Source organism: Peromyscus maniculatus, chromosome 11 (genome assembly GCF_049852395.1).
Source record: "Peromyscus maniculatus bairdii isolate BWxNUB_F1_BW_parent chromosome 11, HU_Pman_BW_mat_3.1, whole genome shotgun sequence".
Classification (NCBI taxonomy): domain Eukaryota; kingdom Metazoa; phylum Chordata; class Mammalia; order Rodentia; family Cricetidae; genus Peromyscus; species Peromyscus maniculatus.
Window position 1 is genome coordinate 25803307 of NC_134862.1, and position 6748 is coordinate 25810054.

Below are 6748 nucleotides of genomic sequence, written 5' to 3' on the forward strand. Positions count from 1 at the left end.
ACTCTGTTATAGGTTCAAATGCATAACAAATATTTATATATAGTCATCATTTGAATGCCAGGAAGAATATGTCAAACCTAACTAGACAGTTATAGTTATAGCAGAAAATTAAATTGATAATGTCTATCCATTCTGCTTTTCTCATTTTCTATGGCTTAAAAAAAAATCAGTTAACTTTTATATGATACATAAGTCAATTTCTGTTAGAAAATTAAAGTAATAATTGACAGTGTAATTTTTTTCAATAATATACGCAATGGCAAGCTATGGTTTTCTTTGATTTTTATCATCTGAAATACCAACTATACTCACTGGTAAATAAAGAGCCCACTGGGAGTGGGACAATTCTGTTTCAAGTATACCAGTAATTAAGTGATGCAAATACTTTTAAATTCAGAAATACATGATTTGCCATAATTAAAAATTGTAAGCATTTTAGTGGAGAGACTGCAGAGATGCTCAGTGTTTAAGAATGCATACAGCTTTCATAGAGATTGGTTGATAATTCACACTGCTTTTGCAGAGCATCCTGGTTGAGTTCCTAGAATCCACTTCAGGCATCTTAAAACCTTCTGTTACTCCTGTTGCAGGGGGATCATATGCTTCTGCTCTTTATGAATATGCGCACACATACTCATATGCCTACTCACTGAAACACTCAGAGACACATAATTAAAATAAGAACAAATCTTAAAAGTTTAAATTTATTGGAGAGATTGTTTTTCATGGTAATTGAGTTACATTAACTATATAATGGAATAATAAGACCTTCATTAAAGTTGTAGGTCAATATCTCTGAACTTCATTTTCTTCTCAGTTAATTCTATTTAGATCCATTTCATGAACTGACATCCAGGATTGCATGGGCATGTATGTGTGTACTCATATATATTTATATATTGTATTTACTGTAATTTATAGTAAAGTTATGAAAATTAGATATGGTTAATAGTTGAAATATAAATAATACCAAGAAACTGATTAATAATTGTCTGTGATGAGAGGAGGATCTCTGGGAGGATATGAGAAGGAAGTATTATGAAGCAACAGTGAACTTTTAGGCATCTTGGAAGTACACATCATTAATTTGTAGTGATGGCTTTATGAATGTATAGAAATGATGAAGTTTATTGTACAGCGTAAATATTTTAGCTAATTATGTGATGATTAGTTCACACAGACTATATATTAAAAATTGCTATGAATATGGCCCATAGAGTGGCTCACATAAAAGTTCACATTTAGTTTAAGTTTACATTGCATTTGAAGTTGAAATAATGTGCTATGGATAGTGTTATAGGAGGTCAAAATGTGTCTTGCAGGAATTAAAAACAGTAAAGTATGGAAAGTATTCTATATCCTTACCTAGATGGTAGAAATTTGAGCTGTATTTGTGATGAGTTGTGAATTATCCAGTTCTATTTCTGCATATTTCCTTATGTGTTATATTATAATGGAAGGCTTCTTTGAGAATGTGAGCAATAAAGATGACTTGAGTTGGACTTCCATGGCTTTCTCTTGAAAAACAGCTTAAATGAATTGTTTTATTAATAAGCAAAGAAGATTGTCCACATAATAATATAGTTAAGACTTTTAGAGGAACAATTCCATTAAAATGCTAACCACTGAGAGTCATTAAAGTAATGAAAAATTTTTAACAAAAATGATGTTATATGGTAAGAGCATTCAAACATTTTCTTTATTAGATAGATTGGATGGATCCAATAGGATGTATGTGAGAGGTATGCAGATGATAGACAAAGACATATATAGATTGGCAGGTAGATTGATCATACCTAAGAAATTAGATGAGACGTATATGGAGGGAGGGTTTAATGATTGAATTGACAAACTGGAGAGTCAATGAAACTTTTATTTTAGTCTCTTCCATGTCTTCCATGCTTCCATGGAGCATAAGATGTACAGGTTGGAAATAATTGGTTAGTTTATTTATAACCAATATGTAATTCCTTGTTCAAAAATTAGATTCATATAGAAATGCATGACTTCTTCTGTTAACTTATTGTCTACCCACAAGCCTTTGATAGATGAAATGAATCTGCCCTAATCAATATGCAGAATATAAATTACCCTTATACTAGTTAATGTTCCGAAGTGTTCCACTGCTGTGATGAAACACTATGACCAAAAGGAACTTGGGAGGAAAGGCCTTGTGTGGCTTATACTTACAGATGACTGTTTCTCATTGAAGGGACTCCAGACAGGAATGCAAATGGGGCTAGAGGCAGGAGCTGAAGCAGAGGTATAGGAGTGGTCCTTTCTGGCTTGCTCTTTGTGACTTGGTCAGTTGCTTTCCTATAGAACCTAGGATCACAAGCCCAGAGACAGCACCACCCACAGTGGGCTGGGTCATCTCCAATCAATCACTAATGAAAAATTATCCTACAATCCAATTTTATAGGGGCATTTTCTCAGTTGAAGTTTCTTCCCTTCAGATGACTCTACCCTGTGTCAAACTGATCTAAAATTAAGTAGCTCAACTGACTCTTTGCCAACTTGTCACTCAATAATATAACTGTTAAGTCATAATATTTCTTTCCTTGTTCATCCTCAAGACCACACATTAAGATCACAATACCGGCGGATCTCTGTGAGTTCGAGGCCAGCCTGGGCTACCAAGTGAGCTCCAGGAAAGGCGCAAAGCTACACAGAGAAACCCTGTCTCGAAAAACCAAAAAAAAAAAAAAAAAGATCACAATACCAAGAATATAATATAAACATTCTGATTTTGAATTCCTGCAGTATTTAGCAGTCAAAAAAATTAAAATCCAAAATCTTTAAAATACTTAGTCTTTTTTAAAATGTAAAGTCTCTGTAAATATCCAAAATATCTCTTTAAAAGTTTAAAGTCTTTCAAATGTTGACTCCTGTAAAATCAAAAATCAATAAAATTCTTTCTATTTCAAGAGGGAAGTACCAGGGCACACTCACAATCAGATCAAAGCAAAACCAAATTCCAACTGTGTAACTCAAAATCCAATGTCTGGAATCCATTGAACATCTTCTGGACTTTTTCCAAAGGCTTAGGTCACTTCTCTGACTCAACTCTGTGGTACATACAGCTTGCACTTTTGGCTCACCTCACTCCACCCCAGCACTGCTGCTGTTCTTGGTAGCCGTTCCATTGTACCAGCATCTCCAAAGTGCTCTAGTCTTCTGGCACAACTGTGCTGCACTTTCATCAGTGGTTTCTCCTGGGCTTTCTTCATAGTTTCAAGCATCAAATTCTCTCAGTAAACCCTTTGATCCTGGGCATTCAACTACTACTGAGTGCCTGCTCCAATGCCCTCTCCTAGACTCTCATAATAACAAGCCTCGGTGCTCTCGATGACCTCTTCATGCCTTCAAAATAGAACTGCTTGTTTACTCTTATCCTACCAAGTTTAGTTGCAAGCAGGAGGTGCAATCTTAGCCACCTCTGTTGCACAGCTTTTGTGTGCTGAATCTCAGGAATACTTTTCATAAGGTTTCACCTCAATGATGATGTTCTCTTCATAATCACATGCTGATTGTTCAGCCCTAGTCTACCAACATCCACTGTCCCACCAAAAGAATGGTTTTTATTTTTTGGTTCTGGTATCTGACTAATCATAGTTAAGTACTCAGATTCAGCTGACCGGACAACACAGATTTTTTTTTCACACAAAAGTCATGGTAGTCTTTGCTTCTTTCAAAATCTTGACAACGTAGGCCTCTGTAGTCTGCACCATTCTTAACATTCTTATTTTCCAAGATCCCACAGAATAGTTCACTAAGCTTTTAAAACTCAGTGGTTTTTCTTATACAAAATTTTAAAATCTTTCTACAGTACTCCATAAGACAACATGTTCAGGTTTGTCTCAGCAAATACCCACCCTCCCAGTGCCTCTTTCTATCCTTGTTACAACTACTGTTGGTAAGATGCAATACCATGTCCAAAAGCAACATGGTATGGGAAAGGTTTGCTTGGCTTATACTTCCACGTCACTCTTCATCTAAGGAAATCAGGACAGAAAATCAAATGGGGCAGGAACCCAGAAAAGGAGCTGAACCAAAGGCCATCAAGAAGTGCTGTTTACTGGATGGGTCATCATAGATTACTCAATTTTGATCTAGAAGCTAGGATCACTAGCCTTGGAATGGCACCATCCACAATGGGCTGTGCCATCCCCAATCTATGCATTGTTAGTTAAGAAAATACCCTCCAGCTGGGTCTTATGCAGGCAAATTCTCAGTTCAGGTCCCCACTTCTCATATGACCATAGCTTGTGTAAAGATGACACAAAACTAGCCCAAACACTATTTATATATTTAATTACAAATGAAGCTTCTAAATATGAATCATTTGGAGACAGATAAATTATCAAACAAAATTTAATTAATTTGTTATCCATATAAAACTTTAATTATAATATACACAAGAAACAAAACCCAAAACAAATGTATTATCTATGTTCCTAAAAACTTGCAGAGTGACAAAAGCAAAACTACATGAATAAACTGTTATATTATCTTGTAATATGTCATTCAATATAAATGTAAATAAGATAGTATAAAATTCCAATCAGTGACCACAGCAAAGTGAGCTGGTATGATTCTAAGAAGTTCACCCATACTGATTAGCTTTCATAGTGCTGGAGAGTGCAATGCAAAGTACAGAAAAAAATAACTAATCATTAGTCATATCCAATTATAAACCATTCAAGCAACAATAATGATTGCCCTGGCAAAACATGCCCACTGCTTCAACAGTGGCACAAACATCAATGAGGTTAACGACCAATTACTGGCTGGATTTGGGTTCTGTTCCAGAAGAGAAAAACCATAACTAACATGATTATTGACCTAAAAGTCTTTGGCTAGACATGTAATAGAACTTAGGGAAGACTCTACTAAAATTGTACTATTAAATGAACGTAGCATTAAACTGATTATTAGTGACTTATTATACTCCTAGACCTTCATGTGAGAAGCTTATAATTTCAGTAGTTGCTCATTAACATAGTGATACACAAGTGGTCAACATGCAGAGAATTCAAGCATTGCAGAATTCTCAGCCATAAATTGAACAAAGATACTCTACCACTCCTCCTAAATATCAGGTATCATATCAGAAAACAAGGAATGAAGAGAACAGAAACTAGAGGTAGTGAATGATGACAAGGAAATTTTATATTCTGTATACAACGGGACAGCTACACATGTGAATTCTCAGTGGCTTTTGTGGCATAGACAAAATTTGTGCAAACCCATGCCAGTCCAAATCATAGCAAGGCAGGGGCTTGGACACACAGTTCTATCCATTGTCATGAAGAGTGGCAAATCTTAGCTGTTGGAAGGGGAAGAGAGTTTTCTCTAAGAATGTAGCCATTGCTAATGACCATGCTGCAGTGGAAGAATATTTGAACATCACAAATTTATCTTGAAAAAAAATAGTATACAAAAGTATGCAGGGGGAATTACATCTGGGAAGAATAGGTGATATGAACATGATTAAAAATATGTGGAGCTCTCAAAGAACTAATAAAAGTCTGTTGCATTAAATTTAAAAAGATTTAATATAAATATTTAAAAGTCTAAGGAATGAAAAACACTCAGATTTCATGTATCTATCTCAGACAGAAGAACAAACTCAATTTTAGTACCAGAGTCCTGCTACTGAAGAACACTCTTGGTTTCTGAAACCAAATGATTTGATAAAAAGTGTTAGACATGATGAATGTGTCTCTACTGATAGATACTTTAAATTATTTAAGTAAAAGTGAATCAAATGCCTCTTCACCTGAATTTCAGAATTAGAATTTTGCATATTATATTGTTCTATCAAGAAAGCTTTGGATGAAATTCACATAATTGTCACTGAATTACTGTTAAGGATTTATTAATGTGAAGTATCTGGGACCTATGTTATTACATTTCATTATTCCAAACTAAACAGAAATTAATAAAATATTCACAGATATAAATTAGCCATGAATATTAAAAAGCATTTACTTCACACAGACATTCAATCAATGAATTATCCATAAAAAGATATTTACTACTTGAATTTCTACCAAGAGTAATTTTGGTAGATATCAGAAGTATTTCCTGCCCTAGACAAAATTCATCTTTTTCTTTTCAGCAGAAAAAGAACCACAAGAGAAAAATTATAGTGTGCTATTTAGTCAAGAGCACAGAAACTGTATCATATCTCATGCTGTGAGGGAGGTCATTTTATTTGCTAATACAGCATGAAGTGTTTTATTTTATGACAATACTCATTATACAAATATGATTTATTTTTCATAACACATGTTAAACATTTCAGTTCTTATTGGCATGTTGACTTTATAATAACATGTGTGTTATTATGAATATCAAGAACAGGGTGGCCTAGATTTTTGTTAATAGTTGCCACTAACACACACCTACCTGACCTTTTTCACATTCCTTTCAGTATGCTCTTCCTCTCCTCTACTAATAGCTTTTAACAATAATTAGTTCACCTCTTTATATTTTTAAATTATTTTTACTTTTGGCAGAGGTTATTGTGATAATTTTGACTATGATTTTAATGTATGCTCTTAAAATTGTCTTCTGAGCAAATATTTTCTAGTTTTGACTTAATGTTATTTTCTTTTTCTTTTTTTTAGAAAAATAAATAAGATGAATTGTATAATTGCTTGAGGTTTGTGTTTTACATTCATATTTATCTTGTAGACATATTGTTACAATGGATATATTTTATTTATGTTTTTATACTAAA